Source organism: Pseudochaenichthys georgianus, chromosome 15, assembly GCF_902827115.2.
Source record: "Pseudochaenichthys georgianus chromosome 15, fPseGeo1.2, whole genome shotgun sequence".
NCBI classification, from domain to species: domain Eukaryota; kingdom Metazoa; phylum Chordata; class Actinopteri; order Perciformes; family Channichthyidae; genus Pseudochaenichthys; species Pseudochaenichthys georgianus.
The window spans coordinates 24,499,116-24,518,662 of NC_047517.1; the positions used below are offsets into that span (position 1 = coordinate 24,499,116).

General features: G+C 44.7%; 1 long non-coding RNA gene across 1 annotated transcript in view; it reads right to left on the reverse strand.

Moving 5' to 3' along the window:
- Window positions 1-9,467: 9,467 nt before the first annotated feature.
- The window catches only part of LOC117459928 (uncharacterized), a 31,777-nt gene continuing 21,697 nt past the window's right edge, over window positions 9,468-19,547 (reverse strand). Inside the window, exons 2-3 of the long non-coding RNA XR_004553580.2 lie at window positions 19,331-19,408; window positions 9,468-10,063 (exon numbers count right to left, since the gene is read on the reverse strand). This is a non-coding gene — a long non-coding RNA (uncharacterized lncRNA). The remainder of the gene's footprint in view (window positions 10,064-19,330; window positions 19,409-19,547) is intronic.

The window sequence follows — 19,547 nt, forward strand, 5'->3', positions numbered from 1 at the left end:
GAGGGGCTGATTCACCGCACCTATGCTCACATGCCTCCTGTTATACAGAGTGAGTTAGCCTGGGACTACTTCCTCCAGGGCCTACTACCAGCCGACCTGCGTACACGGACTTTGCTCGCCCACCCCAAGTCTCTACAGGAGGCTTTGGAGCTAGCCACAGAGAGAGAGATGCTATGTACTTCTTCATGAAGTGCGGATGACCACACACCGAAGGTGAGCGCTGCATGTGGTATTGAGCTGAATACAGCAGAGCCAGCCTGGGTGGAAAAATGTACACAGCTTGTGCGTGCCACCACGCTGAGAGAGGAGCAGTCTCCGAGACCCCGTCAGAAGATCTGCTGGGGGTGTGGACAGCCTGGCCATCTGGTTCGAGATTGCCCTCGCAGCACAGCTAACCAGGGAAACGGGGCCGGGTCTGCATAACCGGGACAATGCGGACCCCTGATGTGTCCCGTCCCTCTTCAAATGAGGAAACTTTGCAGCGCATTAACCAAGCAGAAGTGTTACAACCAACAGAAGAGGCTGGCGGCCAGCCTGAGCGAATCATCAGGCTGGGCCGAACCTGGGTCAAGGACTGCTGGTATGCCCCAGTGACTATTGCGGGAACAGACTGTTTTGCGCTGCTCGACACAGGTTCTTCAGCAACCCTGGTGAAGCCTGAAACGGTGAGAAATAAAACAACTATTTGCCCCACCATAGTGAAATTACAGACAGTTACCTGGGAACGATCTCCGATGGTGGGAGAGACAATTGTGACAATGGGGGTGGGAAAGAAGTCTGTTCACTGCCCAGTGTGGGTTGCACAAGAGATTGCATCCTGGGGCTGGATGTTCTTGGGACATTAGACAGTGTCATTGATACAAAGAGGGGTACACTCACTTTTCCAGATGGACAGGTCATTCAGATGTGTAGGCGGCTACCCCAGACAGGCTGTTGTGTGACCCACACCATTATAACACAGACAACCGAGACAGTGACCGACGCCGTTGCTTGTTGCGACCCCCAGATGACGGCACCTGCACAAACCCCCACCCTGCCGACCCTGGACCCTTGCCTTCACCCAGTCATTGCTGCAGAACCTGTCGCAGATGAGAGAGTTTTGGCAGTGACAGACGTCTGGCTTAGAAACTCTGATGATGACTCTGATTCAACTCCCAATGAGCAGAACCTGCTGCTGCAGCTCTTGCTGGAATTCAAAGACTGTTTTTCACTGTGAGGCCGATGTTGGCCGGACAGATCTCATCGAACACAACATCGACACTGGAGATGCACAGCCCATTAGAATGAGACCACGACGCCTCCCTCTGGCCAGACAAGCTGCAGCAGATAAAGCACTGGGGGAGATGCAACGGGCTGGACTCATCAAACCCTCCAACAGCCCCTGGGCCGCTCCAGTAGTCATGGTTCCCAAGAAAAAGAAGGAGGACTTTCGGTTCTGCGTAGACTTCAGACCGCTCAATAAAGTGACCAAGAAGGACCTATACCCCCTTCCTCGCATCGATGAGGTACTCGATACAGTGGCAGGGTCTTCCTGGTTCTCCTCCCTGGACCTGCGCAGCGGATATTGGCAGGTCCCCCTTGCCCCTGAAGCCAGACAGAAAACAGCCTTCATCACCAACGGGGGTTTATGGCAGTTTAAAGTTCTCCCATTCGGCCTCTGTAATGCCTCTGCCACGTTTGAGAGGCTTATGGACCAGGTGCTGGCAGACATCCCCCGCCATGAGTGTGTTGTTTACCTGGACGACATCCTAGTCCATGGTAAATCCTTCGAATCAGCTCTCGGGGCTCTCAAACGTGTGCTGGTGAGAGTGGCTGGAGCAGGACTGAAATTGCACCCCCAGAAGTGCTGTTTCGTGAAGCTTGAGGTGACTTTTCTCGGTCACAGGCTAACGGAGGGCGGCGTCGGCACCATGGGAGAGAAGGTACAGGCTGTGAAGGACTGGCCCACCCCCAGCTCTGTGCATGACCTGAAGAGCTTCCTGGGCCTGTCCTCCTACTACAAGAGGTTTGTGAAAGGGTTCTCCTGCATAGCTGTGCCGCTGTACTGCCAGTTACAGAAAGGAGAGGTGTTTTCATGGACAGTGGAGTGTCAGGCAGCATTTGCTTTACTACAGGAAGCCCTAGTGGAGGCACCGATCCTCTTCCCCCCTGACCCCACCCTTCCCTTCATCCTCGACACCGATGCCAGCAACAGTGGAGCAGGAGCCGTGCTGGCCCAGGTGACACCAGAAGGAGAGAGAGTAGTGGCCTACTAGCAGAATATTTAACAAAGCTGAACGCCGCTACTGTGTCACCAGACGGGAACTGCTTGCTGTGGTCAGCGCCATCCGGCACTTCAAGTACTACCTAGGGGGCCTCCACTTCACAGTCTGGACTGATCACTCTGCCTTACAGTGGCTCATGTCCTTCAAATAACCAGAAGGCCAGCTGGCACGCTGGATTGAAGAGTTACAAGCATATGACATAATTCACAGACCGCCCCTGCTACAGTGATGACTGCCGCTACTGCGTGAAGAGAGAGACACAGGAGAGGGAATGTCTACAGGCTGAGGTGATATGTGCAATGGTGGGACCAGTCGGGGCATCAACTGATCATGGACTTTTAGCTGTAGATGCTGCAGAATGGAGGAAGAATCAGGAGGGGGATGTCGACATCAGGCCTGTAACTGCTTGGGTGGCTGCACAACACAAACCCCGGTGGGAACAGGTCTCTGAGTTTTCTCGTGCCACTAAAGGGCTATGGTCAATGTTTGAAGCCCTGCGCCTGTGTGATGGAGTGCTGCAGAGGGGGTGGAAGGAACCGGCTGCAGGACAGACAAGGTGGCAGGTGGTGGTGCCGAGGACCCTGCGGGATACGGTACTTCGGTCAGTGCATGGAACTCCAGGATCTGGTCACTTTGGGGTCTCTAAGACTCTCCGCCGCCTGCGACAGAGATTCTACTGGGGCCAACACAGACGAGATGTGGAAGATTACTGTCGCCGCTGCGACAGCTGCACTGCACGTAATGGAGAAGATCGGGATCGACGTTCTTGGGCCGTTTCCCCGCACAGAAAAAGGGAACCGCTACATCCTCACAGCCATGGACTACTTCACTAATGGCGCATTTCCACTGCAGCGGGTAGCCCCGTTTAAGCGTCCTTAACCGTCCTCAAGCGGCCAGGCCAGTTTTTGGTGGCCTTTCCATATAGCCTAGTACCGGCTAGCGGGTACTTTTTCCCTCTTTTTCCGGCCCCATAAAATCGTGGTTCTATTTATCAGACCAGGCCAGGGCTGTGACGTCAACACTCTCGACTGCTGATTGGTCAGAGAGAATCGTCACAAGATCGCGCGCGAGTTCATCCCTCGCGTCGCATATATATTTAGAAGCAAGCTTGCAGCATTTTTATAAACAGCATTTTGTAAACGGAGGAGCTACAAAAATGGCTACGTTTTTTAAGAAAAGCACACCGTGGTCGACCGAGGAGGTGACGACGTTCCTTCATCTCATTGGGGATGATAAAATCCAGTGGGAGCTCGATGGAACAACGCGAAATGTAAAAGTGTTCCAGGATGTCTCTGCACAGATGTTCGAACGCGGATTTTCGAGGACTTTCCTGCAGTGTAGGGAAAAACTGAAAAAGATGAAGAGTGAATATCGCATAATAAAGGACAACAACAACACGAGTGGTGCGGGTCGCAAACAATGGAAGTGGTTCGACTTGTTGGACCTGATTTACGGCCATAGACCGGCCAACGTTGGGAGGGAGGGAGGCCTGGACTCTGCAACGGCTTTACTGGAGTCCCTGCAAGGTACGCTCACTTCTAACAAAGAAGTCTATTTTATCCTTACATTAATGTTCGATAACCCATGCTTTTATGGAGCCCCGAAGAGCTACATAGCTAGTCTATTGTTTGCTAACACCATATGTGCCATTGTTTACGTTCAGTTTTTCTTTTCTATAGTTGTTGTTGCTATTTAGTATTGTGCTGCAGTAGTTTGTGGAATTAACAAGTCATTTTGCTGTTCTAGATGATTACATTGGGACTCGTGAGGAGGAACATTCCCGAACAACGGGTGATGGCAGTGTTCCGTCCACATCGTCATTGAATCCAGAACGGACCCCAGCCGAAGACCCTAACCCGACTCAACCACCAACACCGAGTGCCATCACGACACCGCAGCGTGTGGTTCTAGGTAAGAAATAGAAATGGCAAAACGACTGGAATTGTGTTTTGTTTTTTTAAACCTTGGATCATCTATCGTCAGTAATTAAAATAAGCTATACCACTGTGTGGAAATACAAGTAAAGTCTTAGCTAGTAAGCAGCTAGTACAGTTGTGTGTGACATCCAATCATATATTTATATTCATTATCAACAGGCTGGACATAATGTAATTCACTTTCACAATCATTGTAAACATCTAGGGCCAGAACTTTCTTTAGTTCACCTTACTGTTGTTCTGTTTATACATGTTATTCTTATATCCTTGTGTGTGACCTGTACCTGTCCTGTGTTTTTTCCTTATTGCTAATTATTATCTTATTGTCACCCAGGCAAGAGGAAACGAGGAGGAGAGGATCGGGCCCAGGGGCACCATGAACAGCACATGGCCCAGCTGGAACGGCACCTGGACTGGGCCAAAGCGTCTGCTGAGCGGAGATGGGAGTTGGATGCGGCCTTGAGAAGGGAGGAGGCCGCCTTGAGAAGGGAGGAGGCAAGGGAGGAGGCCGCTCAAACAGAGACCTTCAACCTAGCCTTCCTGCGCACTCTTGGCGAGGTGCTAGGGGGACTGGGCAGCCGACGTGGCCCGTCTCCTCCTCGTCCAACTTAAAATAACCTTAATAGTTATTGTACATATTATATATTTTTTTTCTAGTTAATTTTTAAATTTGTACTTTCTTGTTTATTTATGTTCTTTAAAATGTTCATTTTATTTTTACAATGCCATGTATGTTTATGCTGGCTGCAATACAGTTTTTAATTTTTAATTTGTATTGTTTAATGGCATGCCTTTTTGATACACCATTTTTTTTTTGTATACTGCCATCAATAAAGTACTTATTTGACTTATCTTATCTCTTGTTGATAATGAATTGCACCCAACAGAAAAAAATCAGATTCACATAATCTTGATTTAGAGAAGATATAAACATACATGAATTTATAAAGGAATAACAAACACCATCAGTTAGGAAAAAGCCCCTTAGTTTTAAGAGATTTAAAGCAAGAAATTGAGTTTGCTAGCTTGAGGTCCTCCTCTAAAACATTATTACATGTTTATTTTGTAATGGTATTAAGAATACATGATAAATACATAATACATGTAGAAATTGCTCAATTGTAATACCCTCGTTCTACTAGACTCAAACACATTCCTTATATATTTCAAAGACGAGAGAACAAAAGAAACCTATAACCCATTCAAGCAAGCTTTTAACATGTCTAAAAAAGGATTGAGGTTATATTTTTAATATATTATTTTATATTGTGGATACTTTAGCCTCCATCCATGTTTACAATTGTCCACACTATTTTACACTTGCATTTATGAATATAGTTTTGCTGTGTTTTACACTTTAGTATTTATGTTTATAGTTAGCTTTGATATTTGCTTAATTGATTAGAAATATTTTCTTTTCATGATCTGATATTTCCTCAAATTATTATTATTATTATTATTATTATTATTATTATTATTAGTATTATTATGGGGCAGTACTTACTGGTGCTTGAATTTCAAATATTCAATTCAGATAATATTTGTTTAAAACATTTGACAAACATATGTATATGAAAAAAAAAAGATGTATTTATGTTCAATACAATGAATACAATACAATGCATATTTAGATATTCAGCTATAGCGCATCAAACCCTCTCTGATTTCAGTGCCCTCCTCCTCTGCCCCATGAGCCATTGCTACCCCAGGCTCTGCTGCTGCTGGTGCATTCCACCCATCATCATAGTCCTCTCCATGACTCTCGCAGAGGTTATGCAGAGCACAGCATGTCAGCACCATGGATTTCACAAGTTTCACATCACAGTCATTTCTTTTCAAGAGGCAACGCCACCTTCCCTTCAGTCTACCAAATGCGTTTTCAACCACTACCCGTGCGCTGCAAATGTTCTTGTTGTATACCACATGTTCTGCTGTCAGCCGTCCAGTGTCTGGGAAGGGTTTTAAGAGCCAGCTTTGCAAGGGATAGGCATTGTCTCCCAGCATGTAATAGCCAGCATTCACCCCACCAATGTCCCCGGTGCAAGGTGGAAAGTAGTTGCCACGACTGGCTAACTCCCACAATGAGGACAGCCTCAAAACCCGAGCGTCATGCATGCTCCCAGGCATTCCTGCAAACACATTCCAGAAATGTCCCTTTCCATCTACAACTCCTTGAAGGATGATGGAGTGCCAGCCTTTCCGGTTGAAATAGTCACAGTGGTATTCCTGTGGTGCCAAGATGGGTATGTGTGATCCATCAATAGCACCTACACACTGTGGGAGCCCCCACCGGTTCTCAGTGTAGGCAGCAATTTCTGCAAACTTCTGCCGGTCTGGTGAACAAATTAGTTCCGGTACTAACAACGCCTCTGCAGCAGCACAGAAGTCTCACACACACCGGCACACAGTGGTGTTGCTCACTCCGAAAAGATGTCCAATGCTTCTGTACTCTGAGCCGGTAGCAAGCTTCCACAGTGCGATGGCCACTCTCTTCTTTAGAGGTATACACACGCGGAATGTTGTGTCCTGTCTCTCCATCGCTGGCCGCAGTTTGTTGCACAGGTAGGTGTATGTTTCCTCAGACATCCTGAAGTTATCCACCCACTGAGTGTGTGTGAAAGATGGAACAATCACAGACCACCACTCGGTAGCTCGGTCGAGCATCCAAACACATGGTCTGCGGCGACGTAACTTCTGAAATACACAAACAAAAGCATACATATTTTAATACGTAAAAGTGGTAGCTACAATTAATTAAATATTTGAAACACTTTGGTCGTATTGTGAGCGTGAGCCTAAACACATGGCTAGTTAGCGAACATTAGCTTACCGAGTAGTAAGTCCTGTTGTGGTCTCTGCAGCGTTGTAGGACTTCCAAAACTCTCTCGTCAGCTTCTTCTGCATCTCGTCTTGCTATACGCAGCCTACTTTGAAACATCACTTTCCTGCTTGCTGTGATCACTTTCCTGCTCGCTGTGATCACTTTCCTTCTTGCTGTGATAACAAGCCACACCCCAAGAAACAAGTAAACGATCGCTTCCACATCCTCCATTGTTGTGTGTGTTTTGTGAGTTGTGTCGCATTGAAGATGACGCCACTGCAGTTTTACCCAGCGTCGCTCCGCCCAAAAAGCCCGCCAAAAAGCTGATCGCCCCGCCTACACTACGTTGCTACCCCAGGTCCTAAACTGTAATGGAAATGCACCACGGCCTCGGCCAGCCAGCGAGGCTTAAACGGGGCTACCCCGTTGCAGTGGAAATGCGCCATAAGTGGCCTGAGGCATACAGCCTACCAGATCAAGAGGCAGAGACTATTGTGGACGCTTTGGTGTTTCGCAGGTTCGGGGCGCCTGAAGTCATACACACAGACCAGCGCAGGAACTTTGAGTCCCGAGTGTTTAAGGCTATGTGTGAAAAACTGGGATCCCATAAGACCCGCACCACACCCCTTCACCCACAGAGCGATGGCCTCGTGGAAAGGTTCAACCGCACACTGGCGCAACAGCTTGCCATAGTGACGGCAAAACACCAAAGAGAATGGGACGCCCATGTCCCCCTCGTGCTGATGGCGTACCGGTCTGCGACCCAAGATTCCACTTCCTGCTCCCCTGCCCTCCTCATGTTAGGAAGGGAGATGCGCACGCCGGGCGAGATGATGATGGGCTTGCCCCCCGACGCTCCTGTGGACCCCCCAGGGTTTGAATATGCCAGGAACGGTTGCAGTCTGCTCACGACTTTGCCAGGCGCCAGCTACAGAGTGCAGGGGCGAGGCAGAAGAGGAACTACGACGTGCATGCTAGAGGACGGCATTTCAGTGCAAGCGAGTTGGTCTCGGTGTATAACCCACAGAGGAAGAAGGGCAGATGCCCAAAGCTGGACAGCAACTGGGAAGGGCCCTGCAGGGTTCTGGAGAGACTGAGTGAGGTCGTCTCCAGGGTCCAACTGCAGCGGAGAGGGAGAATAGTTGCTCTTCACCGGGACAGGTTGGCACCCTATCGGGGTACAGCGACACCACTAGGATCAGGTGGTGAAACACAGGGGGCTATGCACACTGTTCTTTCTTCTTCCCAACCCCCCTCTCACGACCCGGGGACCTTGCCTGGTTCCCCACAACCTGGACTTTTTTCCCTTGCCCTACTCTGGGCCCCACGGTGGGCCTGTCTCCCCCTGCCGCAGACCAGGCACTGCCGCAGAGAAATCGCAGACCCCCTAACCACCTGAGAGACTTTGTTTATTCCCTCGAGGACGAGGGACTTTGAGGAGGGGGGAAAGTGTAACGGACTGGTTATAATGTTGATGTTTGATGTGTTTGTTGTTCAGAGTTTGTTTGCATTTTACAGAGTGTCAGTGAACGTGCCACTGTTTTTATGGACGGTTCTTGTGACCTGCAGCTGTGGGTTTGGGTGGGAGAGTGTTTTCTGGTTGGTTGGGGCTGGAAGAGGGAGGTTCCTGGAAAGAGGGACGTGGGAAGCTAGGAGAGCTAGCGGGAGACGTGACGGAGTGTGAGAATACGACAGGGTTAGTAGATTGTTTTGGTGTGGTTATGGCCAACAGTAACCTGTGATCTGTGCAATAAACTCCCGGATAAAGGACAAACTAAGCCTCCCTGTGTTCCTGTAGCGAGACGCTACAATATTTTGGGCTTTTTTGCTTCTGCCATAATTGCGGTCTTGTGTGTCTGTCACTCCTATTGACACGGACAACGCCAGCTAAATAGGGCCCACCAGCCACGCCCCGACACATCGGGTCACGCCGGCCAATCACAAAGCTTTGATGCGTTCAAGCGCATTATTTTGGCACAGGAAGTTTATGTTATAGGACATTAACGATAAAACAGAATATTGCTGTTCTATTTTTAGACACATCTCGCGATCGACTGGGAATCTCCCGGCGATGACTGGTCGATCGCGATCGACTGGTTGGGCACCCCTGCTTTAAAGCATTCTACATACATCAGGCTCCTGTCCTGGTATGGGGCTCAGAACATTTCTGGCAGCGCACACAGCAAACAGTGAGACTCCAAACACAAAAGGTTGACTTGTTAAACAACACACACAATTCATGAGCTTTCAGGCCTCGGCACAGTGAAGCCCTGTCAGTGATACTGACAGCAATGAGTGTGAAAGCTGTTGGATTGAGCCCCATGATTGCTCTGTAATGTAGTGGAGTGTAATGATACCACCACCAGCAGTCGTCCTACTGAGACAAGAAAAATGAGCCTGTCAGGGGAAAGAAAAGAAAAAGATACACGAAAAAAATCCCCCCTCAAAGTTTGGCTATGAATCTGCTTTTAGCAGCCAGCTTTCTGCACAGATTCAAATGCATTTATTCCATCAAACATTCAGGAAGGTAGCCTGCCAGTTACAAGGCTGTAGTTTGTTTACAATGTAGCTCTTTTTGAATGAGGACTAATGCTACAAGCAACACCAGGTTCTACAGCTGATAGAAGACATTTTATTTTAATTCTGTCACTGTAATGTTCCTTTTACTTAAAGAGCCTCATAATTGCAAGTAATCAGGTTGCAGAGAAACAGACTAATGCACGTCTCCTACATTAAATCCGACAGTAACACCGCTCACACTCTTAGCACAAGGAAATATCTGTAATCACAAATGAAAGTGAGGGTCCGGGCCGTATGCCAGGTGTTCCTTGGTGTGGCCCACAGTGAAGGCAGAATTTCAGGCGGTTGGGAAGCTTATTTCTCGCTGTGGTTGAAGTACAGAACAAGCCGGTGGATTCCACAGTAGAAAGATGAAGCTGGTTTCCTGTGTTCAGATGGTGAGGCAGATGGCGAGAGTCCGGAGGGCCGATGATACGGGCCGGCATCCAACTTTACATCAGCAGCAATCACCTCCTCAGCATCTAGTGAAGGTATGATATGATATTGCACTGTTTACAAATCGGTTTCCCTGATTTAATGTTCAAACACAGTCCATCAGCTGATAAAGCGCCAGGCATGATGGTAACTTTCTAGCAGGTTAAAGTATATCCTTTCCATTTTGTATGTAAAAAAGAGTCACCTTAAAGCAGGACAGGTGAGCCAAAGATCAACTGTGTCCACTGCTCCCTCTTGTGGACATCCACAATTAAGCGTAGAGTAATGAATATGAATAATATTTCGAAATGGAGAACAATAAACACAAGTTTATCCCTTTTCCTTCGAGCAAAACTAATATTTAGAGCTGTGGTTAGCGTGTTTGTTTAAAGAACTGTTCAGATAAAGAGAAACTCCATCAGTGATTGATTATCTGATATATCTGTAATTCTGTTTCCTCGCTTCAGAGTTTGGGAAATGAGAAACATAGAAAGCAGAACTTGAGACTAATAACTGAAAGAACAGAAGGGCTTATATTATGCTATCTGGGCAAAAATGCAGAAGGAACCCAATACTTCCAAACGGATTGTTTTGGTCTGTTTTTAATAAAACACCATCTGCTGTTTCGGTGCCACAATTAATGTTTTAATGATTTAATCAAAACCTACATTTTGAACATGTAAGGGGAAACAAGCCAGAGCATGGGAGCCAAGAATACTGACCTTTCCTTTGACGAATGAGAGCACTTTTGTTATTTCCTTTGAAAGGAACTTGGGATGATAGATTTTGACTTTAGTTCACCTGCATGGAGAGACATTGAGGAAGCTCTTATCGAATCAGTCAGGGTTAAGGTTAGATAAAGACTCATGCACCTTTTATCTAAAATAACAAAACTGTGAACTGAAGGTGACAAGCTTGCAGGATTTTAAAAAGAAGAAAATAAATAATGGACTCCAGCTGCACTAGTGAATGTGAGGCCTCATTATACATCAAGCTTGTGAGCATAAGGGAATTACATAAATACACACAAAATAATGCACATGAGAACACCGACAAACACCCACATACATAAGGCTTTCTAATATCACAGATACTTGGAAGCAACAACACAGAGCAGAAACACTGGCTTCATTATTTGAGCTTTATCAGAGGAGCTGAGGTGTGTGAAAGGGACAGGCGACACAGGAGGAACGACCATTAACATATATAGGGATTTCATACATTTTTTATCATAAAAAGCCTACTCAGACAGGAAGAATTCTCCCTGTAGCTTCCCGTAATCATATGAACATCATCAGAGTAAAATGTAAGGACACACGATACGAGTTCAGCATGCAGCACATTCACTTTCTGCTGTCTCTCCTTCTTCCGCTCCCTGAATGCTCTCTTCTCGTGTGCTGCCTCTCTATCTCTGCAGTCATCTCGCTGTCTCTGCCAGTCCTCTGCTGCTTTGAAGTGTTTTGTGCTTTCCTCACTCAGACAGCCTTCCTGCCCTGTGCCGAGCTCTGGCCCGGGAATAACAGGGAAGAGCCAAGCGCTGAAATGCTGCTAATTACAGCAATGTGTGTGTAACTGTGTGTGTATGTGCAGGGCTCGACATTATAAATGGCCCGCTGGCCCGGAAGCACTATTTAGACACCCCGGGCAAGCATAACGTACTTTCCACTTTCCCGCTCGGGCCACTAAAAAGATTGCTTAAAAAAAAAAATGGTCCTGTGGTATAGGTATTTTGACTAGCAATTTAGTTAAATTGTTTCGTTTATTAACGCTACAACATAGCGTTTCGTGAGGCGGTTGTCGTTGTTGGGTGAAAAGCAAACAGCTGTTTGCTGCGGAGCGCAGCGCGAGTAGGCTCCCGTGAACGGGAGCGCGCGTGTTCATACTTCATACAGACTATCGCACCACCTTACCATTCGCCAAAATATTTGTAATACCAGCGGTAACCGGCCAAGCGCCGGGCAAAAAACAACCTTCAAATAAAAGAAAGTCACCGGAGGAGTTAAAGGAGAGTGACAGGGAGCATGAGAAGAAGAGGGAGAGAACGTTTCAGCCAGCTTGATCAATGGAGTTGGCTTCCTCTTTATAATCTATCGATTAGATTTATGATTCGAAAATTATAAAAGTAGGGTAGACATGTGGAGATTATCCGGCTGAACAAAACGTGCATTTATCAAACAGGTTTGTTTTCCACAGACCTTATTTCCAGCTATTTTCCAAAACACTGTGGAGAAATCCCATTGCTTTTTGTCGAGGGAACCAGCAGCTTACTTCCTGGTTTTAGGACGAGTCACTGCACCTCTCAATATGATGCTATGTAGCTATGATATGATAAACAAGGTATTCTTTAGTCAGCTCTGTACATCAATGCCGACCTATGCTGACAAGTAAGTGAAGAGTAGACAATATAAAGGTATTGGCTATAGGGAAATGTCCCAGCAGTTTAGGATAATGAAGGTTCTAATCTAATCTATAGCCATTACATTTCTAACTCCTAATGACAGGAAGGCAGAAAGCGCATTATACAAATAATAATACTCATAATAGCAGACATTTTTTAACAATGACCACAATATCATTATTTTAATAAACCAAATATGAACAATTGAGGAAAATGAGGAAGAACTGATGATTCAAATGTTGTAGTAGGCCTACAAGTAGTAATGTAGTTAGTGCATAAATTATTATTGCAACCAATGTGTTAATTTTCTTCATTTTAAGTCGATTTTTTTTTTGGACGAATGCTCCGGGCCAGTGGTTACAATGGTGGGGCCAGTGACAATACAATTCCACCGGCCCGGAGGGCCAGTGGCATTTTACCCTTAATGTCTACCCCTGATGTGTAGCTGCACATGTGTATCATCGTCAATTCCCCAGCCTCGCTTCGTCTAATTACACCATGTCATGTCTTCTCCTGTCACTCCCCACTTCTTGTGATCATCCTAGACATTTATTTTAACGTTTTAGAATGCCGTATTCATCTCTTTTTTTTTCTGAGGTGGCTCTAAAATGAGGATCCATAAACTTTTACCCAGTTACCCAGCGAGCTGCAAAGGTTAGCCCCACAGAATTCTTGGGCTTGAGTATGTTTAATCAACCCGTTATTTTCCTAACTATGAGAGCAAATTCCATATTTTTTTAAGAGCCCACCTTAAACTCAGGAAATGACACTTTCTCCTGTTGTCTGACTCAAAGAAACATGAGCTTTACCTCCAACAGCGATGGAGAAACTAGAGCACTCGTTGTCAGTCATTAGCAGGAATCTATTAGACATTTTTCCGGGGAGTAAAAGGAGGTAAAGAGAGGTGAGACCACAGAGGGAGTGGGAGTACAAGGAGTGGAAGTATAGTGACAGATTTGTGCTCAAATGTTTTGGCAGCACAGTGTCAGAAAAGATGGTTTGCATTTTATGGACCAGAAGACCAGGATTATGCATACAAACGGTGGAGTGGTTAAACCATTTCACATGGAAGCAAAGAAGGACTGTAATACATTTGTCCGTGATTTCTGCAGCATATGAAAAGAGGTTATTGGATGTGGTTCTGTAGCTGTGCAGGGGTTCTGCCAAGACTCCACTTCAAAAGGTCTGGAGTGAAAGAATGAGTTTTTATAGAGATGAATGCTCGAGCAGATGATCAATCTAATCGATGAAGTTTTCCAGACATCTGTCAGAATTAAATACTCTTTTTTAGTAACTCTAAAATAAACCAAAAACTGAACCCATATTCAAATGTATCTCTGGTTTGTTTCCAGGGAGAGACATGTTCAATTCAAAAATTCAATTCAAAACCTTTATTTATCCAGGTAAAATCCCATTAAGATCAATGATCTCTTTTTCAAAGGAGACCTGCAGCAGTAGGTTCCACAAGAAGACATAAAAACATAAACAACAGAACAACAAAAGGACATCATACAGCAAAATGTACAGGGATTACAATTTACATATTTAACCACATGTACAGGTACCAACAGCATCTGATTTTGTAGCATCCAACCGAGCTTTAAAAACATGTAGTGGTACTAGCTTGGTAATTTTCCATTCTTTTTGCAGACTGTTCCATGTTAGTGGAGCTGCACATCTAAAAGCTTTCTTCCCTAAGACAGTCCTAGCACTTGGCACATTTAATAAAACCACAGCATGCGATCTCAGGCAATATGTACTTTCAATTCGCAGAGAGATCAGGGAGCAGATATAAGATGGTAGTTTATCCAACATGGCTTTGTAAATGAAAAAGTACCAGTGACTGAGCCTCCGTACAGTAAGTGATGGCAAAACCGCCTTGGTATACAGGGTACAGTGATGCGTAAGTGCTTTACAATTTGTCAAAAATCTCAGTGCACTGTGATACGCAGCATCTAACTTGCTCAGGTAATTGGCAGGTGCATTCATATATAACAAATCACCATAGTCCAGCACAGGTAAAAAGGTCACAGTGACTAGCCTTTTCCTGGCCTCAAGCGAGAAACAGGACTTATTTCTGTAAAAGAAACCTAGCCTAACCCTCAGCTTTTTAAGCAGGTTATTTACATGACATTTAAAAGTGAGACAATCATCAAGCCAGATACCCAAGTATTTGTAACAGGTAACCACTTCAAGTTGTATTCCTTGCGTAGTTACAATATCCAAAGCAGTCTCCGGTGTATTTTTAGCTTTAGCTTTAGAAAAGAGCATTACCTTAGTTTTATCCACATTTAAAAGAAGCTTAAGCTCAGAGAGCTGAGCCTGAATAATGTTAAAAACAGCCTGTAATTTAACAACAGCCTCGTTAATCGAGGGACCTGCACAGTACATAACGGTATCGTCTGCATAAAAATGTAAGGTTGCTCCTTCGACATTTTCACCTAAACTATTAATATAGATAGAGAATAATAGCGGACCTAAAACTGAACCTTGTGGTACACCATTAGTGATGTTCAACCACTCAGAAGACAGCCCATCAAACTGAACACATTGGGACCTTTCAGAGAGGTAGTTTACAAACCACCCCACTGCATGGCTGGATATGCCAATACTGACCAGCCTCTGCTTCAAAATGCGATGATCGACGGTATCAAAAGCTTTGGATAGGTCAACAAATAGAGCTGCACAACTCTGCTTATTATCTAAAATACTCGTAATATCATTTACCACTTTCATTGTGGCAGTGATGGTGCTATGTTGCTTTCTGAAGCCTGACTGATGTTTAGACAGGATGTCATTTGTACATAAAAACTCCTTTACTTGTTCACTCACTAGGCGTTCAAGAACCTTAGCCAGAACTGACAATTTAGAGATGGGTCTATAATTGTTTAATAAGGTGGCCTCCCCTCCTTTTAGTAGTGGCAGGACATAAGCTGACTTCCATACTTTTGGGATTTTGTTCGTGCTGAGAGAGAGGTTAAAAAGAGTAGTAAGAGGTGGAGCAATAACATCTGCAGCTATCTTTAAAAAGAAAGGTTCTACGTTGTCCGGACCAGCCGGCTTTTTAGGATCTAGCTTGGTTAAGACTTCACGAACAACATCAACAGTAAAAGGAGTAAAACTGAAAGGGTTTTCCAGACCACATTGTTCTGTGTCACCGACTGTGGTGTTCACAGAAGCAGAATTAGAAACAGAATGAAACGGAGAGCCACAGGACACAAAATGCTCATTAAAACAATTGAGCATAGTAGCCCTGTCCGATATAGTGCCAGATGCTGTGGAAAGGCACGGAGGTAGCTCATTACGGATATCACCGGTGGATATCGATTTTATGGCTTTCCAGAATTTTCTAGGGTTGTTCAGGTTCTTTGTGGTAACTGACAGATAATACTTAGACTTTGCACTTTTGATATGTGAAGTGAATCTATTTCTTAGCTGCCTAAAACGCAGCCATTCTACCTCTGAGCCTGATTTCCTAGTCTTTGCCCAGGCCTTGTTTCTTTCATGCAGGAGACTAGACAGTTCAGCAGAAAACCAAGGATTGTCTCATCCCTTCACTCTAAATGTACGCAGGGGTGCATGTCTATCTATAATTTCCATAAAACCAAGATAAAAATAAGACCATGCAGTCTCAACATCAGCACACAAATCGATTTTTCCCCAATCAAACCCAAACAGATCATGTACAAAACCCTGCTCCACAAAATGTTTTATGTCTCTCTTGATGATAATACGTGGTTTAACCTTTTGGACTTTTTTGTCCCTAATTGTGGCTACAACACAGTGGTCACTCAGATCATTCGCAAATACTCCCACAGCTGAGTATTTATAGGGAATATTAGTTAGAATCAGGGATGCAAACTTGTCACCTTTTGGCGAAATTCGCCGTTTTGAATCCAAAATAGGTTGTTTGTGTGATTCATGTAGATCTGCAATACAAATATTTTTGGGGTATGTGGGGGGGTCTGGGACCCGGAGTAATCTGCGGCCGCGAGCTGTTATGTGCCATCATACACACATGGTGTTCTTTTTGTATATATTATAATGAAGCGCGAGCTGTGTGCTCGAGTCTTCCTGCCTGTCGGCTCTGCTCATGGATGTATTATAAGGCTCTGCTGCTCCGCAATGAGGGTCTAGCTTCAGCAGCTACATTACCTACGGGTGCGTTCGTTAATATTAACTGTGTGGTCCGGAGTCACTGTGGCACAGACTGGACCGCTGGTGAACAGCTGTTAGAACGGGCCGTTCAGATGTTCAGAGCAGAGCTCCCTGTCGGAGCGGCAGAGCGTGATGTGCACTGAGAAGTTTTTCTGTCGCAATATTATTTAATGAATCGTTGAGCTAGCTAACTAGCATACATTGTCACTATCTGCTAACGTTAGCTTTAGGCTTCGTTTTCTAATAGTTTTTTTCATAGGCTATAAACAGAGGTGGTATAAGTATAGATATTGTACTTGAGTAAAAGTAGAAGTACTCAGATCTTGTACTTGAGTAAAAGTAGAAGTACTTGAGTAAAAGTAGAAGCACACAGATCTTGTACTAGAGTAAAAGTAGAAGTACTAAGATCTTGTACTTGAGTAAAAGTAGAAGTACTCCGATCTTGTACTTGAGTAAAAGTAGAAGTACCAGAGTGTAGGAATACTCTGTTACAGTAAAAGTCCTGCATTCAAAATGTTCCTCAATTAAAAGTAGAAAAGTATTATCATCAAAATATAGTGAAAGTAGCGACAGTAAAAGTAGTCACTGTGCAGATTGATCCATTTCAGAATAATATATCTGATATGCTTTATAATGATTGATCATTAAAGTGTTCTCAAAGCTGGTAAAGGTGCAGCTAGTTTGAATGACTTTGTATACTGCAGGGTAGCTTGTGAATTTACTCCAGGTGGAACTAAAGTCTGATGTAACACTTGATTATATTTCACATAATTCATCCACATCTGTAGAGTAACTAAAGGGATTACATACATGTAGTGGAGGAAAAGTACACCATGTACCTCTGAACTGTAGTGGAGGAAAAGTACACCATGTACCTCTGAACTGTAGAGGAGAAGAAGAACAAAGTAGCAAAACATTGAAGTATCTCAACATTGTACCCAAGTATAGTACTTGTTGAGTTGATGCATTTAGTTACTTTACACCACTGGCTATACAGATAAGCCAGACTAAGCCTTGAACAGAGGCATGGAAATACATTTTCAAAATGCTCAACAGTGCTGCCAAAATGATAAACTGACTGCTACACAATTAAAAATAAATGCTTTTATATATTTCTATTAGATGTGACTCTTTAGCGTTTCTGTTATTATTAACTGCTGCTTTAGTTGTTCTGACGGCTAACATCCTGTTATTCCTCATTTTAAAGCCGATATTCTGTGGGGTCGGGGGATCGGATCCTTGTCACCTTTTTCATACCTGATGAGTTTGCATCCCTGTAGAATGAGATCAATTAGGGAGGATTTATTTGGGGACTTAATATTAGGGCGAGTAGGACTGTCAACAATCTGAGTAACATTTAAAGAGATACAAAGGTTTTTAAAATCCTCTGAGACTGCAGTTAACCAGTCCCAGTTAAAATCTCCAAATAGCACTATTTCCTTGTAGTCTAGTTGCGATAAAAGATTTGCTAGCGAAGACAAGGAGTCTTTGACAGCTGAGGGGGGTCTGTAACAGCCCACGACCATGACCTGTTGACCCTTTGCCACTTCTATATTTAAGGCTAAAAATTCAAATTGCTTACTGATAGATTTGGACTGAACTTATTCTTAACATAAATGGCAAAGCCAACACCTTTATTAGGCCAGTCGGTACGATACACATTATAACCATTTAAGGCAATGTCAGAGGCCAAAATATATTTATTTAGCCATGTTTCTGATAAAACAATGACGTCAGCGTCAGTCGAGCTCGCCCAAATATGGACAAAATCTAGTTTACCTAACAGACTGTGCACATTCAAGTGGATGAAACCCAACCCAGATCTAGCTTTAAAATTAGCAGGCGTAGCGATCTGACTACTACTACTGGGCGGACCAGGGTTAGGTTGTACATTTCCTGACAGTAATAACAACAACAAAAACAGGCATCTTTTCCTCTTAAGCGACACACATACATTGTCATCTACTTTAGAATCACCGGAAAAGTCTGCGAGAGTGTGATTAGAGCTTAAGAAGCAGTCCTGAAGAACCATCATCGCAGGAAAACAAAAAAGACAAACATGTTTTGTCGAGCAGATTGACTATGACAAGGCAACTGATAATTGTTTGTGTAACACATCCGAACCTTTGCAGGGGATGCCCACTGCGGGTGGCAGAACGGACCTGAATCCAGTAGACTCCTCAGAATGACTAGAGATCTTCTCATAGTCCAAAATAGTTAACAGGCACAGCAGAATCCCGATATGGGCCATTTTCCCAGACCAGCACACAGAATCCACGACGTTCCCGGAGCAAAATCAGCACAGCAGCAAAGGAGCAGCGTGGTATCCCCGGGGTGAAAGCAGGCCTCTGCAACAGCAGAACCAGGACAGGTGGAAAGCAGGCCCAGATCGCAGATCGCAGGCAGCAAACAGGTGGAGCCGCTCCGTCTCTTCGCGACGAGAAGGCCTCCGTAGATCGCAGATCGCAGGCAGCAACAGGTAGAGCCGCTCCGTCTCTCCGCGAGAGTTAGTTAGTTTTGATTTATTAATGGGTATATTTAGGTCTGAGCATATGACATTTTATAAAGACATGACCAAGTGGTTTCCGTATGTTTATAGCTCCACAGTTCCATGGCTGATGAATAATATACTAGTTCAATAAAAATACATACATACATACATCTTGACAGCAGGAAGGGAGGACTCTATTTTCTGGAAATTATAACTGTGAAATGATACAAAGTGCAACCAGACTGCAGGATTAATCAGAACACTGACCTGGGAAATGAACATGGACGTCGAGACAATCAAGAAAGGATGGGGCCAGGGATGAAGGTGAAGAGATCGCTTCAGCATCTGAAAAAAGGACAGAAAGAGAACCTGTCAGCACAGAAAGTGGACCTAAAGGATGGAGGGAGGAAAACAGCTGTCTTGTAACTCAAAGCATGTCCTCAAATCTGCCGTCACAAGAAAGACACTTGTACTGTAACTAAAA